The sequence below is a fragment of the Pinus tabuliformis genome, chromosome 8, assembly GCF_031772625.1.
Source record: "Pinus tabuliformis cultivar Carrire ecotype Pingquan chromosome 8, CPIR1, whole genome shotgun sequence".
Taxonomy (NCBI): Eukaryota; Viridiplantae; Streptophyta; class Pinopsida; order Pinales; family Pinaceae; genus Pinus; species Pinus tabuliformis.
In genome coordinates this window covers 1,087,630,170-1,087,642,998 of record NC_142294.1, presented here as the reverse complement: position 1 = coordinate 1,087,642,998, position 12,829 = coordinate 1,087,630,170, and the positions used below count along the sequence as shown (strand labels likewise).

The 12,829-nt window shown below is 40.4% G+C and overlaps 1 pseudogene; it reads right to left on the bottom strand.

Annotated features, from left to right (window-relative positions):
• Positions 1-359: 359 nt before the first annotated feature.
• On the bottom strand, positions 360-1,921 carry LOC149239133 (uncharacterized; annotated as a pseudogene).
• Between the last annotated feature and the right edge of the window lie 10,908 nt (positions 1,922-12,829).

The following is a 12,829-nucleotide window of genomic DNA, read 5'->3' as shown; positions in this document are numbered from 1 at the left end:
ACTTATACAAATTGGTAGGTGACTCTTCACCTTCCCCATGACTCTTCATATTTTTTTACTCTTGGATAGCTTTCAACATTTATTATTTTCATGAATATGGAAAAAAAATATTTGTGATATGACAATGCATTGCAATTTGTGACATATCTCCATGATCGATGATACCAACTGTGTTTCTTTCTCTTTATGTTTCCTAAATGATATAAGGGTTATCATGTTATTATATTATGGTCCAGGAAAAGTAGGTACAATTGTATATGTGTCAACTCTTCTCCTTGAACTCGAAGCACTATGATAAGTATTTTCAACATGCAGATAAAGATGTGTTTTTGTTTAATCTAATTTCTCCCTTCTTTAATCTACCATAGGAAAAACTTGTCAAAATCTTGATGTTGATAGTTAAATCCAAGCTTGAATGACCTAGACATGAAAAAAAATGGTTTTCCTGGCACTTCAGTTTTAGAGAGAACCTCTAGCATATTCCCATCAACAACATAGTCCTTCTCCATGATAAGTTTGTGGAACCCAACGCCTATACTCAACACTCATCTTCTTTTTCATCGACATATACGATAATTTGACCAAGAAACCATAGAACTATAACATCTTGCATAATCCAATTTATCCTTTCTTTAATCTCGCATAGGAAAAACTTGTTCAAAGCTTGATGTTGATGGTTAAACCCATGCTTGAATGATCTAGACATGTAAACATAAAATTTTCCTAGCACTTTAGTTTTAGAGTGATCCTATAGCAACTTCCTATCAACACCATAGTCCTTGCCCATGACAACTTTGTGCCATTATCAGAATACCATTCAATGCCTGTACTCAACACTCCATCTTCTTCTACATCAACATATGTTGTAATTTGACTAGGAAACTAAAGAACGGTAATATCTTGCATGTCTAAGGCATCTTCATTAGAAAAATGCATAGGAACTTCAAGAAGAATCCTCTTTTTAGGATCTCCACACACAGGTACACAAATGGTGACATTTTTCCATGAAATTTTTCCTCCAAATCTTCTAAGATAGTAGTGACACTGATTTCAAATACCTTCCATGTTCCAACAAGATCTAATGGTGAAATGTGTTTTTGCTATGAGAGTGGTTCTAATGGGGTTTCTCCCATCTCACTCATATATTCTAAATGTTTTAGTTTTATCCATTGTTACTTGTAAACAATTATTCTCATAAGTTGCAATTCGGTATCACATTTCTTTACTATAATACTATGCACAAGGCACAACCTCTTGTGACATCCTCTCACGAAGCCTTACGCTATCGTGTATGTTGGAGAGAGGTAGTAACTTGAATCATCTTCTAATCCTCCAACTAGAAACATTAATGGGCCTCTAGAGTAGGAACCATCCTTAAATAATAAAAGCCCTAGCTCCAGGTCCATCCAATCCTCCTCCATAACATTACTGGAAAATGAAACTTTTGTTTCATACATAGAAAAATCTTGCTTCTCTTTAACATTATGTAGTACAGTTTTCTCTTGGTTGACTTGATTTGAAGTACCAATTTTTATTTGTAGCATGGTCCATGGGTTCAAACATCTTTTCCTTGGCTCTAATAAGATCATCTTAGACTATCGATTCTCCTTGTCCTTATTTTCCAAGGGGATATGCAACAACCCAATTTAGTTTCCTGTGAATTTTCTTATTGACGTGTGAAGGAGAATTAATTGCTCCCACCATTGTTAGAGTATAAAAAACATACAAATATTCATTTATTTTTCTCAGGTAAATTGGCTCCATTTTTGTAGTTATTGGGGAAAATGTTTCTCCAACACCTAAACAAAAAGTCACTAATGCTACTTGCAAAAGTGTGCCATATTGTATTTATCATAGGTACTCTTTCCAAATATTTTGTAGTGGCACGACCAGGTTTAATATTAGGTAATCTAGCTCCCATCCTGATCATGTAATTAGAGATTTCCTTAGGAAAATTGGCAATTTCCAAGATATTGAATGAAAAGACCTAAAAATGAGACTTTAGAAGGCTTTCTAAGATGCCATGCAAAGGCAAAACATATTTTGTTGTAAGTACAGGTTGCATTCTTATTGGATTGGTATTGAAAGGAATTTAGCGTTCAACCTCAGGAAGTGAAGCATCCTCTCTAACAGTTTGTGCCAACTTGAATGCATAATACTGTCAATTGACCTTTATGTGTCATTGAGTGACCAATACTACCCACAAGGTAACAATTGTATTACAAAAAAAAAAAAAAAACCAACAACACAACCACATAAGGCACCCCATTTACACCAATGAATCATGTCCTTGGAAAAAATAGTTGTTGATATCTTTTCACATATCCAAATCGTAATCATAGACCCCATTGTCGAAAGACCTATACTCAACAAAATGTATTGAAACTTACCACTAGAAGCACATACTAAATATGGAAGAGAGTGCAATGAAATTGTCAATGATTCTACTTGGAGTTAATTCTTACATCCTATATTTGTAATTTTGTTTTATGATCTGTTGGTGATGGTTAAGAAATTCTCTCAACCTCTCCTTCTAAATTAGGAATAAGTTAGATCTCACAAACTCTATATTATAGAGTAATCTATGAATGTAATTTGTGTATGTTGACGCATACACCTTCATGTGAAATATATGAGTGATTTCAACCATTTTTAAACTTGGTATCAGAGCACCAGGATCGTGTTGGGATTGTCGGAGAGGTTGTGTGAGCAGTGGACTGAGCATATTGTGAACATCGAATAGAGGTAGTGATCGATGAAATGGTTGTCGTGGATCCATACGCATGAGTGAGTCGATGTTTTTTTGTTTGTTAAGCTTGGTAGGACCTCATTTTTCTATTGATTTTAACAACAAGTTACAACGATTTCTAAAATTTGTTAGGTGGCCTCAACTTTCCATGTGGGAAACCAAGTCTCTTGGCCACCTAACAACATGGTATGCCATCCAAAAATGATACATTTTGAGTCTTTCTATCCAAGCTACATATGACTGTATGTCCATATTTATCCCTATATCTACTTTCCTACTAACATAACTGTAATTACAAGTAAAAGTAAATGCTATCCGCATCAAAATCTACAAAAATATAGAGACATCATTTCACTGATCTGCTTCTTCTGTTGAGGCAGATTCAACTAGAGTTGGGTCTTTTACATTCGACCCTGGGAGTTCAAATATCAGTAATATGCATGGCAAATGATTTTTGATTCGCTGGAGGTGCCCATCTTGCTTCTGCATCTAAAACATGAGTTTCTGGAAGTCCTTTTTGTAGTCTGGGGATGTCTGCACTACAACAACCATATTCAAAGCAATTTGTTCCAGGTCCTTGCCTAGGATTCCCTTCATCGACCAGTAGAGGAAAAGAGTGTGTTTGAATTGGGTCACTTGGCCTCAGGTGTGCCCTGGGTTAGACATTAAGATGTGCCATTCATGAGCTTCGATCTCCATAGAACCTACCTGATGGTTCAAGTCTTCCTCCCACTTCTCTATCAACGTTTGAATTTCTTCATCTATGCCTTCATGATAGGCTTCCACTGCTTCGTTGATGATATTAACAGTTGGTTTGCGACCTCTCGGCTTGCCCCCAGGGTTGTTGGGTTCCCCTTCCTCTTGCTTGGCCTTATTTTTCTAGCCTCAGCCTCGGCCATGCAAGGTTGGGTTGCGAGAGTTATCCATCTCACAAACCATCTTATCCCACTTCCTGCAAGGCGTTCTATGGTAGTGGATGCTCTCTGGAGGAGTGAGCCCCCAGCCTTCAAAATACCCAGAATTATTATCAACCTACTTACTTGTACAAAGAGAAATAAACATACATAAAACCTAAAAGAATTTCTTACCAACCATCCAAGGTTCAAACATATTTGAATGTAATTTCTAGAAGGGAAACATGCTAATCCAAACTCAGAATTGTGGTTGTCAAGTTCCTGGTTCCATATATTCCACCTCGTTGGAGTGCGACTTGAGGGAATAACCTCCTCACTTTGACAGAAGGTTACAACCACAACAATATCCCCATGCACCCGGTTACCCTGCTCTCCCTCGACCCAATTTCCCGTAGACTTCCAGCACCAGTCATACATAGGCTTCACTATAATTACCCAATTCTTTGTTAGGTCTGCCCTGCTCAGTTGCGGAGCCAAGGCCACAATTTTAATGAGAAAGCTACTCTTTATGCTTACGGGGATTCACCCATCCCCCCTAGCATAAACCATTGCCTAAGGCCATTCAGCCGAAATCCCAAAGGGTCGCATGCATGCAATTCCCCAACCCTACCCACTCTCCCTGCAAACCCTCCCTACATTCTAGGATGCGAAAATGTCCCAATGGGATAGCCATATGCCAAATTTCATAGAAATGGTGGTGCCTCCTAGACAATTCCATATATAGACCCCCCGACTCGACACAAACCTAGACAAAGTAGGACCTGAACTCTCAGAACCCCACTACATTATACCCGACTAGCCTAGAACGTAAATCCTATATACTTTCAACATTACGAAAAGGGAGATGGAGCAGAAAACATACCAATTCACCCATGTAGTGCCCAGTTGAGCTTGCCCCTAGTCAAGCTCGGCCATGTTCCGTCCGCTCTCCACAGCTGTGAACACCTTGCAACCTCCAAGTTTCTAACCTCATGCAATCACCCAACACCTCACAGTGGAATTGAATATGCCTCCTGCCACCACCCACATATGTATTGTGTTGGATTAGGGGGTCCTAACATAGGTTCAAGGTTAATTATGCCAAAAACAACCCTCCACTACTGGCCCTTTCGGCATCAACCCGTGTATGGTAGGCTAAAGTCTCACCCAAAGCAGTATGGGAGGATGCTGGAACCAAGTTTTTGCATCCAGAGATCAATGTGATGTCATTTATCACCCTAGATCTACCTTCATGCATACATATAAGCCTCTAAGGCTTGGCACTGAAACTTCACTTAAAAGGCCCTTAGACCTTCGCGAAGGTCTACGATAGGGTTTTTCAGACCCTTAACATATAAAACATCCACTTACACACACCATAAAACAACCCTAGATCTGAGTTCACACAAATCTACTTAATTCTTTAATAAACACAACATAATGTATTATAAGCTTCGCGTAAATACTTAACATACATTACGTATAGTTAGCAAGACTTATCCAATAGAGTCACGCATCAATACATCAATATCTCATAAATACATTTATTCCTTCATAAAATATATCGTGAACATAAATAACATATGTAAATAGATAAACACATAAATTTCTCCAACAGTCTTCTCTATTGATATTCAATATGATGTTATAGACTCAAAACTATCCTACGCACTCAACTATAGAGGTCTCCGCACTCAGCTGTGGACTCTACTCTAGGCCTCCGTGCACTCAGATGTGGAGCATTTTCCCTTCTACCTACCCATTGTTACTTGTCTTATTCCTCAGACTTGGACATAAGCATCCATCTCTCTCTCTATCCATGCCTTAGACTCTCTAAGACACACCTATTTATAGATTTTTATATGAAATCCCATGGTCTGCGGACCATGGTGGATCTCAAAACCGACTTGACTTAACATAACCAAGCGAATAAAACCCCTTTTGACTTCTAATTATCTACACGGTCCGCATCCACAAATTATGGAGACTTTACATCTTTTCAACAACATTTACATCAAAACTTGGGTTCTTTACCCCAACACTCACCCAGGGGACCCCATCCCAACAGGCCCTCAACATAAAGGTCGTTACTTGCCCTTGAGTCACTCAGCTGGTGCGATGATCTTGCTGTGAACATCCCCCAGCTCCACCTGCACAATTGTTACCTCAGCAACACTCTACATAGATTCTTTCTTGACTTCTTCGATGAGATGCTCTATAGTTGGACCTTCCGCGGACAGCTTGATATTTTGTTGTGTTTTTTGCAAGCACGTCAGCTTCTCCTGAATTTTGGTTGTTACTTGGTAAGCTTCGTCTAACCAAGGTCCTAACCTGGAGTTAAGCATGACCTGCTTCTGTTGGGATTCTTCTATCTGTGCGCGAAGCTGCTTCCCCTCCTGCAACTTGGCGAGGCACTGCATTGTAGCAATGGAGCACGTCATTTCCCTAACCTCATCATATTTCTTTTGGAGTTCGCAAATCTCTGTATTTAGGATTTGCAGGTTAGGGTCTTCCTGCAGAGTCGTTACCAACTCCATCGCCTATTCAAACAAGGTCGTGCAATCAGTGACTGCGCCGTCTAGAGTGGCCATCCCCTCCTTAATGGTAGCTCCCCGCTACTCTCTGACTTTGGGCATAGTCATAGGTTGTAATTTAAGATGGAGCTCCGTAATCTTCATATTCAGTTCTAATTGAACTCACCTGACTTCGGCCTTCTCTTCGCGCTCTCCTGCAGCTAATTTTCAGATCTTAGCCTCCTATTATGTGTCCTTTGGGATGTGCAACTCTAGCACTGTTCTGCACGCCTCTGCAACCATGGCCTCCATCTTGGAACTCTATGCCTGGATAATATCCTTCTCCTTCAAAGCATGTGTTAGCACTGCCCCTAACATAATGAACAAGGCATTGACATGTACATGAAATTCCTTTTTCTAATCCGGGAAGACCAAAATCAGCACGGTGACCATCTTCTCCTTCAATACATCCAAACTGCATTGACATTATTCATCCCAACAGAATGTAGCATCCTTCTTCAGTAGTTTCTCCATGGGCGCAGTAATCTAAGCATAAGCCTTGATGAACTTTCTCTAATACCATGTATGCCCAAGCATTGCGCACAACTGTTTGAAACTTATCGGGGCCTCCAAATTTACAATCACCACAATCTTGGCAGGGTCCACCATCAACCCTTTCTTGCACACCACATGACCTAGTAGGATCCCAAAGGGGACATAGAAGAGACACTTCTTTAGGTTCAACGTGATCTAGTATCTGCAACACGTATCTAGCATCAAGCACAGACTTGCTACATGGCGCTTCACTGAGCTGAACACTGTCCAGTCATCAAAATACACCTCCAAGAACTTATGGATGAACTCCTTAAATGCTGCTATAACTATGTGAGAGAATATCGTGGGTGCATTCTTGAGTCCAAATGGCATGAAAGTATACTGAAAACAACCCCATTCAGTCATGAAGGTTGTTTTTCTCCTATCCTCTAGCGCGATCTTGATCTGATGGTACCTCGAAAATCCATCAGTGGATGAGTAGCCCTCCTGCCCTCCAACGTTATCCAATATCTCATCAATAAATGATGTCTGAAAAGGATCATGGACACAAGCATCATTAAGTTTCCTTATATCTACACAAATCCTTATTTCTCCCTCCTGTTTCTTTTCTTTAACCACCATTTGGCTCACCCAATCAGATTCCCCCACATATTTGATAATGCCTTCCTCAAGCATCTTATCCAACTCTAAGTGGACCTTTTCCTTTTACTTGGGATTAAGGCGATATGGCCTCTACTTAATAGGCTTCACGTCTGGGTTCAAAGTAATTTTCATCACACCTAAGTAACCTATAATGCCTTTCAAGTTCGAAAACTTGGTCGAAAAAAGATCTTGGTACTCGTGGAGTAGCTTAGCATCTTTATCCACTATGGCATCATCCCAGTAGTCCCCGATCTTCGCAAATTTTGGCTCTACTTCAGTACCAATGTTTACTTTCTTGGTTTTCAATGGTGCTGTGATGTCTGGGTTCTCTATTTTCGAAACTTCAACTTCGCGATGGCCTTCTGCCTCTGGAATATTGATATTTCTTGGATCTTCACCCTCCTCCTCAGCGGCCGCATTATAGTATTCTAGGGCATGGTGCAACTGGGTGCTCTAATCAGGCTGCACCAACTCCAAAGGATCCTACGGAATTCTAAAGATCACTGCCTTAACCGCCTGCAGAGCTTCATCAATGCATTCAAACCCATCTTCAAAACTAAAGGTCATTAACAATCCCTACCTTAATATATCCCACTTTGTGGTGCCATGGCGGAGCTCTGTTTCCAGGTACCAATTCATAGGGATTGTATCCAAAGTATGACAAAATAAGTGCACCCATTTTGGTTGCGGCTTCATTCCATAAACTTTAGTCCACTTTTCTAAATGATCGCATGGATCATTTCTCACATCATACTTCTCAATCAGTCGAATTTTAGGATGACCAAAATGTAATCTCATCATCCTTCTGTAGTATCACCATTCATCAAAGATGTCCTTGTGCGTACCCCACCATTGTGTGGGCGTAGCACGCAATGTTAAATCCAGTGCTTGGAAGCAATCATCCTTAGGGAATTCTTGTTCAAAGGCATCCAAAAACTTATCTATGTCAGTAAAACCATCATAATAGGGTAAATTTCTTAACTCCGATGACACACGGTGCAGAGATTTATTCATCATGTTGCATTGCAGTGTGGATACTTCGTGTAGCCTATTCTGCCAATGCTCCAATTCTTCATCTGAATCCGAGGTACATGAACTTTCCCACTCCCATGCAATTCGTCCATCAGCTATTGGATTAATCTAGTCTTGATATCAGATAGTTATTTTATAAATATGATCCAATTCATCATCACTTTCTTCATAATCGCGGACTGGTTCAGTATAGCGTGGTCCTTCTACAGGGTCCAACGGCACTACAACCCAAAGTGATTTCCTCTTGAAAGACATTGTTCTTTTCTTTATTTTGATGAATTCATTCATATCAATGGCCCTGTCAATTCCAAGTAGCCCAGGGTATGGATTTTTGTCATCCAAAATTTCTATTACGTCAAAATTAGCCAGCGCACTCATGCCTTCTATATCTATGGTGACCCCATGTAGTCATCCCATAGGGATGATTTTCTGCTGGTTCGCCATCCTCAACTGAATCAGAGACCACTGCTATGTAGGTCTCCCTATTCTCTCCCATGTATGTTTAGGAAAAACATTTGCGTCAGACCCCATATCAAGAATAACCTGGTCCATCTCATAATCTCCTATGTGCGCGGTGAGCCTCATCTCGTGCCCTATTTTTGCCTTATGTCTGCCAATTTTTCATACTATGTGGTGTCCATCAGGAGCATTTGGTTTACCAGAACACATGTTTATCAACTCCTGCAGACCTTTCACATCCTTGCTATCACACGTAAGTTTCATGTAGGTTTCCAGGAATGTGGTAAGTAAAAAGGGGTCAACCTCTATAGGCGCGCTAGTTTCTAGTGCTTTGTTCTAAATTCCTGAAGCAAATGCCTCAACGAATATTTTCTTGGCTTCCATAAATGTTTCATTCCCGTGCTCCAGATCAAAAACGAATTCTTTCTCTGGGGCTTTGGGAACCCATCTGTCTTCTTCGGGCAAATGTTTTCCCTTATCATCCCTAGTTGTTACTCTGCTTCTCAGTATGATATTCACATTTGGATCTTCCTTGCAGGGCTTAGCTATCATCATTTGTAAGTTATGCATAGGTTTTTGGGGTTGCACCTTCTTCTCCTGCATATTAGTGATCAACACAGGGAATTCTTCTATAGTGTGGTCAAACTGGCTGTAGTATTGGCAGGATAGGTGTGTCTGATTTTGACACTCCTGCACGTAGTGCCCTAGTGTCCCATAGTTATAGAAAATAACCTAACCATGACCTCCACCAGGTCCTCCTCCTCCTCCTCCTCGACCTTGTCTACGCCCCGGATATCCTCCGTGCACTCCCCTAACGTCTTGATCTAGAGGTCGAGTTTTTTCTTGCATTCAATAGGTAGGTGATCTTTCCATCACCAGCTCGTAGCTATGACAGTGGCGCTCATCGTGGCCGAGATATTTTTAGAAATCATAGAACAATTGTTATGGTGTCTGAATAGGTGTCTTGCACAATCTCATCATGATTTCTAGGGCTTCTCCCTGAGCTCCTATCTTCTGTTGTGACAAATAAATCCTCAGCCGAGGCAGAAGCGAGGCTATAAACCATTCGCTGTGCTGACCTTTTGTGAGCTGCATATTAGCTTCGCGGATCACACATTTCAGCCTTTGATCTAACTCCCAAAGAGTCTCACCAGTCATCATCCTCATTTCCTTAAATCCAACGACTTACTGTGAGTCAGACTCAGGCTTACTAAACTCCTTGTTTAAAGCATCCTTAATATCTGCTAGCGTTGCTAAAGGATGATCAACAAAATACTTAATATACCAGGTCAGTGCACTATCTTGCAGAGAAGTAACTAAGTGCGCCTTCTTTATGTTGTCATCAGTGATCTTCTACACTGTGCATACAACATTCGCAACAAACCATAATTGATCTGTATCTTCTCTCCCTATACCCTTGAAAATCAGCAGCTTTATTGAATTTGACATGTTGAATGACGATGGTGGTGGTGGTGGTGTGGGTGAAGGTGTATGTTGTGGAGGTGAAGGTGGAGGTGGATTGTATGGATGTATATCCATGAAAAACCCTATCTAATCAGCTGGAGCGCACTCTGTGGTGAGGCTTGTGTCATTCCCTCGTCGTTGCTCGAAGGAGGTCCAATTAATGGGCTATATTCAGGGCCTGCTTTCTCTCGATTTCTAAAGATCTATCCACTTTGCGTAGATCCGAATATCAAAGCAATGACATAACCCATTTCTCACACAAGAGCATCTTAATCTAGGTATTCAAATATCTCAGATACTTACCTCGCGGTCCCTTGAAGAAGTGTCACTCTGCTTCGCTGTAGGTGACTGAGGTATCAACTATGAAATCTGTAACAAATCCTCCTATAATTCAACTGAGCTAGTGGTAAACAGCGCACGCGATCTTGTCTTCAGAGGTTTCCAACCTTCACACGAGTTCCAGATTCCACACTATTGGACTGTCAAGCCTCCACCTTCCTTGGTCGTCTACCAACTTAGTTATCCACTCGTATAGTTTGATCGGGAAGGTGTAGAAGAAAATTTCATGTATTTCTATGTACAAGTATCTGCCCAACGACTACTCCTTTGATAGGTGTGGATTCCTGTTCTCTTGCACCGCGAATGGATGAATCTTCCTATCCAACTGCTTCTCAATTTCTTTCTTGGTCAAATTCCTGTGATGTGACATCACACATCTCTTTATGCAAATCCTGGTCCCAACAATGGAACCATTTGTTGGCTTAGGGGGTCTTGACCCAAGTTCAGAGTTCATTGTGCCAAACAAAAACCTACATTACTGGCCCTTTTGGCATCAACCTGCATAGCGCAGGCTGAAGTCTCACTCGAAGCAGTATGGGGGAATGCTGGAACCACGTTTCCGCATCCAGAGATCAGTGTGATGTCTTTTATCTCCCTAGATCTGCCTTCACACAGAGTTATAAGCCCCTAAGGCTTCGTATTGCAACTTCACTTAAATGACCCTTAGGCCCTCACAAAGGTCTACGATAGGGTTTTGCAGACCCTTAACAGATAAAACATCCACTTATGTGCACCATAAAACAACCCTAGATATGATTTCGTACAGATCTACTTAAGTATTTAATAAACACAACAAAATTTATTATGAGCTTCGTGTAAATACTTAACACACGTTGCGTACAGTTAGCAAGACTTATCCAACAGAGTCTTGCATCAATACATCAATACTTCATAAAGAAATTTATTCCATCACAACATATATCGTGAACATAAATAACAGAAGTAAATAGATAAACACATGAATTTCTCCAACAATGTTATTTATTGATATTCACTATGATGTTACAGACTCAAAACTTTCATGCACACTTAGCTGTAGGGGTCTACGCACTTAGCTGCGGACTCTACTCTAGGCCTCCGTGCACTTAGCTGCAGAGCCTTTTCCCTTCTACCTACCTGTTGTTACTTGTCTTTTTCCTTAGACCTAGACATAAGCATCCATCTCTCTCTCTCTCTATCCATGCCATAGACTCTCTAAGACACACCTATTTATATCTTTTTACATACAATCCCATGGTCTGCGGACCATTGGTGGATCTCAAAACCGACTCGACTTTACATAACCAAGTGGATAAAACCTGTTTTGACTTCTAATTATCTACGCGCTCTGCATCGACAAATTGCGGAGATTTTACATATTTTCACCAACATTTACATCAAACTTGGGTTTTCAACCCCAAAACTGACCCAGGGGACCCCATCCCAACATATTTCTCTTCCATCTGCCCGACAGGACCCTACCAGCCTTGCCACGCATGTGGAGGGTGATGGGTTTTATTTCGAGGCCCTTCCCATTAAAATATTTGATCATGTCGATATTCTCGTACGCACCCCAATCAAGGAATGAGTGAGTCGATGCTATTAGAAGAGGGCATAACCTCATAAATAATAGTGCATATGTAGTGAGTTATTTTGTTCCTCATAGTTGATGTGAAACCTTTGTAATTGTCATGAAGGAGGTGGAAAAACTTGGAGCATTGATCAGGGTTAAACGCATGCCTCTCCTAGCTATAGGTGCATTGATACTACCAAGACTTATAGACTATCCAATTATGAATTTCCGCTCATTTTTGTGCTTCTGAGTGTGCGTTGACTGGAGTTACGATGTCTGTGTATGAGGAATATAGACTTTTCTAAGCCTATAGGAATTTGTGTAGCTTCGAAATTTGTGGTGTGCAGGGGGAAATGATAATTACAAAGAAAGGCATTTCAGTGTTAAAAATTAAAAATAACTTTCTGTTAGTTTTAATATTTTGTGATCGTGGAATTCATGGTTTTAGAGAAATTCAGTTATTTGAATTTTCCCTCATGGAAAGTAAAATTCCAAATGCAATTAATGAAGAAAAATTTGTGGGGCATAGTGAATGGTTTAGAAGTGGCACCCACATATGCCAAATAATTAATTGAATGGAAAAATAGAGATGAGAAATCTAAGTCCATTATTGGACTTGCTCTTTTAGATT